Source organism: Atta colombica, unplaced genomic scaffold (assembly GCF_001594045.1).
Source record: "Atta colombica isolate Treedump-2 unplaced genomic scaffold, Acol1.0 scaffold111, whole genome shotgun sequence".
Classification (NCBI taxonomy): domain Eukaryota; kingdom Metazoa; phylum Arthropoda; class Insecta; order Hymenoptera; family Formicidae; genus Atta; species Atta colombica.
The window spans coordinates 246,559-257,793 of NW_017259197.1; the positions used below are offsets into that span (position 1 = coordinate 246,559).

The following is an 11,235-nucleotide window of genomic DNA, read 5'->3' on the forward strand; positions in this document are numbered from 1 at the left end:
ACAAAACAAGATAATAATAAAAACTTCACTATATATTGGACTTACATAAAACAACTACAATAATCAAAGTAATCTTAATTTTTCTTAATTGCCAAATTATTCTTGAATTTTGGGTATTGGAGTATGGCATTTATATCTCTTAAAGCATTCAGTAATATAATTTCTACAATCGTTATTTTCTTTATCTTTAATTCCCGTAATCTGTAGCAGCGTGCATACATTCGGAAAAATTTGCTTTGCACACAGTTTCACAGAAATTTTCTTAATTATCGTATGACAACGGTCGAATCAAAGTATTTAATGATATTTCTCGTTTTTATTTTACTTCGATATCGATCAATCCGATAATGCACCAATCCGCTCCAGATGTAGACTGTCGAAAGACGTTTCATTGATCAACGTTAATTCGCGCGCGTCGTTTATAGGATCTATTCCTGTTTAACGGCACGTTAATAATGAACAGTTAACGAGGCGTTAAACGGTTATAGATCTTACGGAAGGCTTCCTTCGAAACATAATACAATTCAATCTAATGCAATTGCGTTCTGTACTATAAAGAGGTTCGCGGCCAATTTTCTGCTCTTTTGCAACAATTTGCTGTTATTTATGAGTTTTCTGCTTCAGATTTTCGAATCGTTTTCATTACGTTATGCTTTTCTGCGAAACTCTACTTAACTTTTTTGTGTATCAGGCCTCTTATTGTTGAATATTCGTTCTTGTAATATATTTCTCTATCTCTGCTTGTTTCTATTTTCTAAGCAAATATATTAGCAAATTAATCTCCTTGTGTAAAGCTAAAAGTAAATAATAAAATGTAACTTCAGAAGACAATACTTTTACAGTATCTATAAAATTTAATCTTCAAACTTAAATTTTTTAAATAAATAAGTTAAATAGCCATCAAAACAATGGCTATTTTTATCTTAATTTTTTTTTTCAAAAATATTTAAAGATATTTTTTTCACAAAAATATTCTACTCGTAAAGCTCTTCTTGCTTGAAAAAATCGGTCTAGAAATGGCTTAAGATGATAACGATACACGATCAATAATACTGATTAATAATATTGAATCAGTAATATCAACAGTATGTATCAATATTTTCAATATTTTTACAACCTTATACGATCAGTATTATTAACAATTCATTTCATTATTTCATTATTTCAGTTTTACATATATTATCTATTACACAACTGTGACATGTACTGTGACATGTATTCTAATAAAGCGATACTGATATTTGAGAATCACAATTCAGATTCAGATCATCAGTATTCTACGTCAATCCATTAATATTAACCACACACAATTAGTAATATTGTCAAATTAGTAATATTGTATTTGTTAATGCAGTATTATTGACCGTGTAGAGTCACTTTCAGACATTCTATGCGCGGACCAACGTTGTTTACGAGCAACCGACGCCGTTGCCATCGTATATTTACCCCGATTAGAGAATCGGGTTTACCGCAAAGAAGCTGCTGTAATAGTCGACGCACAATACGCCGTCACGTCGCTGGAAAGGAGCGTTCCACAATAATCGCGTCGAATGTCACCATGGGACGTCCCACACTTTCGGCTCTCGACATTCAGACTTCGGGGGCTCTTTCATTCGTGCATTTAACATGGCAAATCGTATAAAGCCTATCGCCTAATTACGCCATAATACCGTGACTGTGTGCGGGGAGACACGTAGGGGAAAGAGAGAAGAGAACAAACTGAGAAGATATTACGAGACGAGATACACAAGAGATGGGATATGTGAGAAAGACGAAACGAGGGAGATAGGATTCGTATACCTACATATACATATATTCGTCACGGAAATTCGACGCGCTATTCAATCGCATTCGTCTCTGGTACTATACGATGAGTTCGCGGGGGAGAATGAGCGCCTAACGCTTTAAGCCGTATTATACGCTACGTGCATGCAATCTGCATTCCCGCGCGCGACGCGCATTCGCCTGCCGTGGCTGATACCACGAGCTGTGTTAATCAGCAGGATGAATCCCGTTGGGATTCGAGTACGTTTGCTGCGTAGCGAGCGATTAACGGCGCGCTCGCGGTGTTCAATTAATCGAGCATATACTCCTACCTGAAGACGATAGACATTATCGAAGTAAGATATTTTGAATACTTGGCATTTTCAATGTCAATATATCAGACAAAAAGTTCTACTTGCGATCACAGCGATATTTAGATATTTATATCAATGATTTCTGACAGAGAGAGAGAGAGAGAGAGAGAGAGAGAGAGAGAGAGAGAGAAGTAATATTTTTAAACATGCTTTTTTATAAATAAGCAAAAACAGGTTAAATCTCAGCAAATTGAATCTTAAGAATTCTTGCTTGTATCGTATTAAATTAATTTTTGTGAAAAGTGATAAAAATTATGCAATTAATATTACATTTCTTTATCACTTTAAAACGAATTTTACTCATAATTCGTTATTAGTTTTATTGTTTTGCTCAAAATCTAATTTATTCGTATTGTAAAAATGCTAGAAGAACCGTTTAACTAAAAAAATGACTATTGCGATTATAATATCTATTTTCGAATTTCATTTTTAAATATTAATAAAAAAATTAAACAAAATTTTATTAAAACTAAATTAAAATAATTTTTCGTTAACGAATAAACTAAGAAAGATTTGTGTAAGGTTTTATGGAACGAAAAATGAAAACTGAGCAAATCTATCGACAGGTTTAATCAAGTCTTTAAATTTTAGTCGTCGATAGCAGAAGAACACTAGACGGATAAAAGAATTAGAGACAACAAAATCTATTTACTAGAAATTAAATTTTTAATTTAATCACTCGATTAAGAGATCTTATTTCTATCTCTTCTGACTAATTTACAATTTAATTATATAATAATAAGTGTATAAAATAAAGAAAGTTTCACAATAATTCAATATTACAAACAAGGGATATATTTTTTTTAATTTTCAATCAGTCCAAAATTAAAATGAATTAATGACGAAATAAATAAATAAAAACACAAGTCGATCTAATCATTGATGTAAAAAAATAGTGAACTCTTACACAATAAGCTCTAAGTCCATAATTTATCGAAATTTTAATCTTAAATTGTAAATTCATAGCTATAAATTATTTTTTTCACATTCGATTGTGACTAATCAATTATTAACAATTTAAATCTTAAAGCTCAGATAATGGCTTATTGTAAAAGATTGAAGATTTGATCAATGAAACACAATCAACCTTTCTACTTTGCGTGTATTCTTTCACTCAATACTCCTTAATCAAATTTCCTCACAAACACGTGATCACGTACCAAGAGCTGCCGACGGCCGACGGTGTCCTCCCTCCGACGTCTTCGTTCGATAAAGGCACCACTGCGAATCCGTTAGCTGATTCTTACTTTCGTTGCACCTCGCATATACGAATCACAGTCCCGGAGGTGAGTCGTAGAGTCCGTCGCTGTCACTTGCGCGAGATTCGACACTCCGATTCTTTACTCCGATCTACTGCTTCAACCGAAATCGTGGCCGATATTTGTTCGCGAGGACACCGCTTCACTCTCGCAGCTAGTTGCGCGCTAATAATAAATGTTTACCGGTAAGTCCGTCGAGGGTGGCAGAATGACTTTCGCATCGGTTATCGCGCGCGACGGGCTCTCGGCGGTGGTGAGAACCGATGACTATTTAACCGCACCGCGCTTACCGATCCACGCGAGTGCAGCACACGTGCTGCTCTGCAGCGTGATTCTTCTCCTCTCTCGCTTTCGTGAGAGCTCCGTCGGGACGGAGGAGGGTAGTCTCGACGACTCAACGCGGCGCGACACGACGCGATGCGAAGAGCTTTGGTATACCTTCAAACATCTAAATCCTAACAAGGAAGAGCGAGAAAGAGAGAGAGTTGTATATACGCATACATGTAGCAATGTGGAGAAAAGTAGAGAGAGAGAGAGAGAGAGAGAGAGAGAGAGAGAGAGAGAGAGAGAGAGAGAGAGAGAGTGCGTGTGTGTGTGTGTGTGAGAGAGAAAGAGAAAGAGAGAGAGAGAGAGAGGAGAGGGCGGCGAGATGCGTGTTGGCTGTCAGACGAAAAAAGAGGCGAGAGCGCGCGGGACTAGCCGCGTTGGAAATATTATTAGGTAAAGCACACGCACGGACTGACACGCACCGACTCGCGGACTCTCGTTGGGTCGTGCCGCCGTGGTGGCCACGGCCTCGTGTTGGTACGTCCGACTGCCGTTTTGGACCAATGGGCGGTGGGCGCAGTCCCCCTCTCCGCGCTCGCACCGCGCTACGCGAGTGGGGGATCTTGGCTCCGCTTCGTGACATCATCGATTCTGAATGGTGGAGATGCTCAACCGTGCGGAAGGTACATTGGAGGGCGCGTGCTGCGCGCGCAGTGCGCACGCTCGGCAACGTGCGCGCACTGCACCGCACGGGAGTCGGGAAAAAGGACGGACGCCGATCGGGGGAAATATACGGTAGCGTCAGATCAGTCAGATGGAGACGAACCGCAATGTGAGAACGATATGTCTCTCGGTCTTCTCTGTTTTCTCTGTCCCCCAGCATTTCACAATTATCTTTTTTTCCCTTTCTTTCGACATTTCTTGGTTAATTGAGATCGATGATTTAGAAGAAAAAATTATGCCCATCTGTTGTTATACAATTGCTGTCCCAATTTCAAGATTAAATCTGATTTAAAATTTATCAAAAAATATCATTAAATATACATATAAAAAAATGAGATTTCGGATTATTAATAAGTAATTTGGATTATTATAATTAGTTAAATGGCAATTTTTATTTATATGTTTTAATAGTAAAGATTTAGGATAGGATAAAATAATATTCTTCTGAGTGACAACAAAATGGCAATAAATTGATACAATATATGATTCATTAAAGGAATATTGATAGATATATGATATAATTCAAGTCCGCGATACATGTCGAGTTAAATAAAATGGTTTTATCTGTGGTATATTCCAGGTTCCTAATTGTGAATATAGCATGATTACTCTCTTTTACAGATAAGACTATATTATCTTTACGCTTACTTGAATTAACCTTGACAGTTTGGACAAAAATAGCAGCAATCTCAAATCTTCATAAAGTATTTTTCTAAAATGAATTGCTCTTCTATATTGACGTATCTGAATTTCTTGTATTGCACGTAAAACATGAATTTTATTAATAAAGAATATCTATTTTTTTAAATTAAATGTTTAAAATGTTTCCATTTCAAATTGTTTTTTATTTACATTACATTCAGGTACATATTAAATTCTACATCATTCTTTTCTTGATTTTGAGTCTTAAATTTATTGAATTTTATAAAACAGATATTCCAACAAGTTGCACAATAAAAAAAGAATACAGATAAATAAAATTTTCCCATGTTGAAGTACATTCTGGTGTGTTCAAATATAAACAATTTTCATAGAAATTGTGATAAATTCCAGAAAAAGGAAAGATATATTGTAGTTAGGTCATTTCTTATCGTGTTATTTAAAATTTTTCTTTTCGCATTTTTTTAGATTTTTACGAAACTAAGATTAGCATGAAAAAAAGATCAGAATCGTTACTGTAAATATAAAATATAGAACGAGTATCGTACTATTGTACCATTTTTCGGAATTTTCTACGACTATCATTTTGTAAAATTTTATTTGTAATTTATTTGTTACTTATCTTTTGTTTAAATATCTTCAAATTTTCATCAATTTTCATAACGGATGGAGATGAATTCCAGGAAAACGAGAAAAACGCAAGCATTACGTCGTCGGAATTTCGCATCGTTCGCGCTCCGAAAGCCGGAGAAAGGCGCGTCTCGCGCGGAGGGATATTAAAATATAATTGGCGTTTGTCCCCTACGCGTGCAAAGCAGTATCTAGTCACGCGTGGACCGACCAACCGTGGGTGTTATGCACGCCAGAGTACGTCAGGCGCGCGCGGGGGTGATTCACCCTCTCTATGTGCCTTGGTGTATCCCTACGATCTTTCTCGCGGGATGAGAGGTAGGGAGGGTAGAGGTGGATGCATCCGCTCCCTTGTCGACGTGGTGCGTAGGGCCGCAAGCTCGTTTCACACGGAAAATACATTGCGAAGAATCGAAGCACAAATCGTTTATTTTGAAAACGATTAATTTTAAGTTCCAATTCTGAAGGTATCGTGACTTCCAATTGGGATACGGAAACAAAGTAATACGGCATCTATCGATCTTGGTAACTTGGAAACTGACTTACATCGCTTTCGAACGAAACGAGGTATGTAATGGGTTCGAAGAAAGTGGAGCGAATGCTTTTATATTGATTTATCGAAAATGTTTCGAGAAAATCGAATAACATCATCGGGACATTTGTCTTATTGGAATTTAAACGTTTGTTTCTATGTGTTGAAATAAGTGTATAAATTGTATAAATTGTCTTTAGAAAATGAAAACCAAATTAGATTTATTTCTATCGTAGAGAAAATCATTGTATGAACTGTTCAAAGATATAGAAAATGTATATATATAAAACAACAAAGTGCAAAAATGTTTTACGTTTTTTGAATATTTGTAATTTCATTATTAACTTTATTGTTAACGCATATAAAGAAAGAATAAAATACAATAAAACGAAAATTATATAAATATTTGTATACAAGTATCTTTAATATTCTCGTAATATTAAGTATCTTAATAATCTCAAGAGATATAAATACTTATTTTTTATTAATTATGCTGATAAAGTGAAAGTAAGATGCTTTGCATTTTGAAATTTAATTTTTTTTTCTTTTTTTATGTTATCTTTTATATATCTCGATTCAATATTTTCAAGAAATTAAAGAAATATCGATCTAATTTGCGAGAAAGAACAATATTATCACATAGATCATCAGTCACCACGTTGAACTTTCAGGTCATTGATATTTTTTTGCTATAAAAAGAAACGTAATTATAAAATAATTTTTAAAATAATATTTACTATATATGGACGTAATTATGATAATATATACGATATACCTTCTTTTTTATAATAATGATGTTTATCATTTTTTTAAACATTATGAAATACATTTGATTTAACAAATACATAATTATTAAACAAATACAAATAAGAGTATTATGGATGACTCGCGGCATAATCAAATCATTTAAAATAATGCGGCATGAAGCGTGTTAATAACTGTATTAACAGATAACTTGATAATAGTCTTCTACAACAAATAAGTTTATTAATTTAAATTAATTAGATTAATTTATCGAATTTGAGAGATATATCGATTAAAAAATTGCATGAAATAGAAATCACAATCACGTAAGATAATTATGTCACATCAGCCCGATTAAATAGAACCGAATGAGTTACGAAGGTCAATCTTTGCGCCATAAGAAACTTGGAGAAGTTTACTTAAGTTATCTTTGCGCTTCACGGAAACTTCGGAAGATAACAGTTGCGAGATGGAAACAAATTTCAACAGATGCTTGAAGTAATTTAGTAGCAAGCAGATTTTTTTTATATTTTAATAAATATATTAGCCTTTTTGTAGATTGTAAAAGAGATTTTGATTGAAAGAAACAAAAATCCGAGCAGAAATACTATATATATTTGAAAATAGTGTCATATAAATATCAAGTATAGGTATAGCAATAAAACTAATTAAAACTAAAATTTTTATATTAAAAAAGTATTATGCTTATTCTCGTCAACATTGATTAGACCTTCAAAATTTCTTTTTAATTTGTGATAATTTTATAAAAATTTGACTTAATAAATTAATTTAAAATTATACAAGATTCATAAAGTCCTTAAATATGATCCTTTATGAAATAACTTAATTATTGTAGTTGAGTTTTTAAAACTATGCTTTATAAGTTTATGTTTTATAACTTAACTTGCTATTCATTCATTGTCACGCTTTGTTATATAGTTATCGATTTATTATCATCTCAATTTATGTATTTATTATAGATAAGTATTATGGAAAAATAGTTTTTGAAAATTTTCGACAACTTTTTTTTATCCGGAACCTATGGATCTGCGTGCGCAGTCGCGTTTGCGGATATCTCAGCATCCGGAAAGCTGCCACTGCAGGTCACGATGTGAACCCGGCTTTAGGAGATCCACGCGGTGGAAGTAACGCGTTTCGATTTTGCGTTAGCTCAGCTACGCGTGAATCCAGCCAAGGTCAAGTCGTTCCCCGTTTCCGAGCATCCCTCCGGCACTCGGGCAGGGCTCTTAAGATCGATTCCAACCAATTTTATACGTAGAGTGGCGCGCTACAAAAGCACGATGACGTTAGGTGAGACGCAATTATCCTCGTTTACACCTTTCAACGTTACCTGCGCTTGACCAACCCATTGTTATTAATTAATGCGTTTTAATAAATTAAAGTGTTGTATCTGCATATTCTCGGAAATTTTAAAGCAAGGAAGTATTAGAAAAAGCCAATTTTTGATATAATAAATTGTTTACCTTAAAAATATGAAATGCATAGCTTCAAGAAACAAGCTGACATCGATTTTCGATATTGCATTAGTTTATCTTGGCGTTTCAATCAACTCCATATCTTTCCAAAGTTGTTCTACTTTTATAATAAGCGGATTCTCCGATCTCTCAAATATAAATTTCTTTTTCACTGTTTCTTTTTTTAATACTTTCTTAATAGTGATAACAATTTTTATTAAAACGCAAATTATTAAAATATTATACGTGGAAGTAAAAAAGTATAAAATTTATATAAAATGCACTTTAAGAGGCAAATAAAAAAATAACATTATTAACAAGGATCTTGAATATAATTAAAATAATAATAAAGCAATAATAATACTAGATATGTAATTTACAATTAAAATATACAAAGATGATTACATATATTAATTAATGTAAATGTATATGATACAGCATACTAATTTAAAATCTTAGAATAAGTAATATAATATCAAATTATCAATTAAAAAGAATATTAGCGAAATAATAAAGTGTATAAGACATAAATATTGTATGTACATTTTATTCTCTTTTTCTTTCTCTCTTTCTCTCTCATTTTTTTCTAGATTATATTTTAAATATCGATTTAAACTTTCCGAGATCTCTCCTTATATCGTTCTCTCTACATGGCAAACATGGCAAACATAAAACAGATATGCAACTATTTTTATCGATATATGTTTAACGAGCCTGTTATCGACTCCGTGCTTGTCTATATAAGTGGCGATGATTTTCCATCGCCACTTGAGCAAACTCGAAAATAGCATTTTGATGATGACAAAGTCAACAAAGCAAGAAAAGTTATTATTTATTGATTCTCACATGTCTGTCCTCGAACATATTGTCGTGATAATGCTATTTGCAAAGTTTGGATCTACCTTAATAAAAAAAAATTAAGACTCGATTTTAACTTTACGCAATTGCTATTATATCAATATTTTTTATTTCATTGATAACTCATATCGGTTACACAAGAAGAAATTTATCGTTATTAAAGTAAGAAATACGAAATAGGAATAAATATGATAAGAAATATAATACGAGAGAATTTTTATGGAAATTATAAAACATTTTGAACATTTTAAGAAGTAATAAAAATTAATTTTATTTTGGTCAGTATTAAAGTATACTTTAAAAAAATATAAAATGTATTTTAATAATCAAAATAAAATTAATTTTATTTTTTGTTTTAATTTCATATAATATTGTTATCTCTTCTAGCGTCATGGATAAAAATTATTTGTCATTTTATCATATTTATTTGTCATTATGACTTTAATATAAAATTCTCCTACAAATGGAAAAATAAATAAACATCCTAGCATTATTTAACATTCTCTAAAAAATGTTAGTGATTATATGAGTATGAAATTTTATTTATAAAAAGCTGTTTAAAAAATTTAACATTTTATTTATATTTTTAAAAAATATTTCAAATTTCAATAATGTTATACATAATATGTGCAGTACACATATATTGATATACATATATATTATAGATATAATTTCAAAATATTTTCTAATCATTCAATTCCTACCTTCTATGCTGATTCTTTAATGATCCTTTGAATGTAATCTAGTTTACCAGAATATTTTCCTGGACAAGCAGGTAACTAAACGAGGTGAAGGAAAAGGCAAGAAGACGAAAGATTCGACGGAGCGAGAAAGAGAAGAATAAGAGAAGAAAAAAGAGAAAGAGAGGGAGAGGACGAAGTCGAGAGAAAGAGGTAGAGAAGGGCAAAACAAACAAATTAACGTCAGAGTCGCTTGTTTATTGTTGGGTGGGGACACAGTAACCACGCCTTTGTCAAGCACGCCCTCCAAGAGCGTTACATTCCCCGCTACTCCCTTATCCCTCGTACCCCACTATCAACGCCCCTGGCTCGCTCGGAGTCTCCCCACCGAGAAGCCCGCCACTCGATGTTCGGGTGTGTACACGGTGGTGGAAGTGACGTCAGCAGCCCCGATACGGGAATGCAACAGGCTGCTTTCGGCTGGTCACCGAAACTACCCGAACGATTGCGCGCAACTTGCCCACTTTGCTTTAAAATTTTTCCTATTACTCACATTTTTGTTTTGAGAAAATTGTCAATCAATAATTTATGCACCTGTTTACATCTTATATGTTATGATATTAACACAAAAAATTATTAGAGTCACGTTTTGGAAATTTTATTAACAGTTCTGAAAAAATATTCAACAGATTTAAAAAATTATATCTATATTTATAATCGTCTAATTTGTTTGTTAATATAAATAACTCTAATATAAGTATAACATTATAAATGTAATAGCTTTTTTTTAAATTTGTAATTGTTAATAAAATACTTTTCACCATTCAATAAAGAAAAAAATGTTTTCATTTTCTATTATATAACTTTTAAAGTTAAATTTAACTTCTCTTCGAGGTACAATATTTAAGGGTCATAAGGGCTTAAGGGCTATGGCACATAAAAAATTTAAAACAGCAAGATGTAAGCAGTAAAGAAATCAATGGATTGACTACTGCTTACGTTATGGGCTGATTCTACTGTGATTGATCAATTCGCTTATTGCTTACGTTTTATTTAAGTTTTTTGTGTGCCATGGCTCTAAAACATTTTCGTTTCGAATTGTTAATGATGAGTCTTAAGAGAAATATATCGAAGGGAAGAAACGAAGAATTAAAGCTAAACAATACTCATTGCAAAAGCGATTATGCGGATGATAAGAGAGTGAGAAAGAGGACGAGAGAGAGAGAGAGAGAGAGAGAGAGAGAGAGAGAGAGAGAGAGAGAGAGAGAG

At 33.0% G+C, this 11,235-nt stretch overlaps 1 protein-coding gene across 2 annotated transcripts in view; it reads right to left on the bottom strand.

Moving 5' to 3' along the window:
• LOC108693912 (paired box protein Pax-6-like) overlaps positions 1-3,426 on the bottom strand; it is a 93,314-nt gene extending 89,888 nt beyond the window's left edge. For both annotated transcript variants that reach the window (XR_001932056.1, XM_018203109.1), the window contains exon 1: positions 3,299-3,426. The gene's annotated coding sequence lies outside the window, so the exon portion shown is untranslated. The remainder of the gene's footprint in view (positions 1-3,298) is intronic.
• Positions 3,427-11,235: the final 7,809 nt, after the last annotated feature.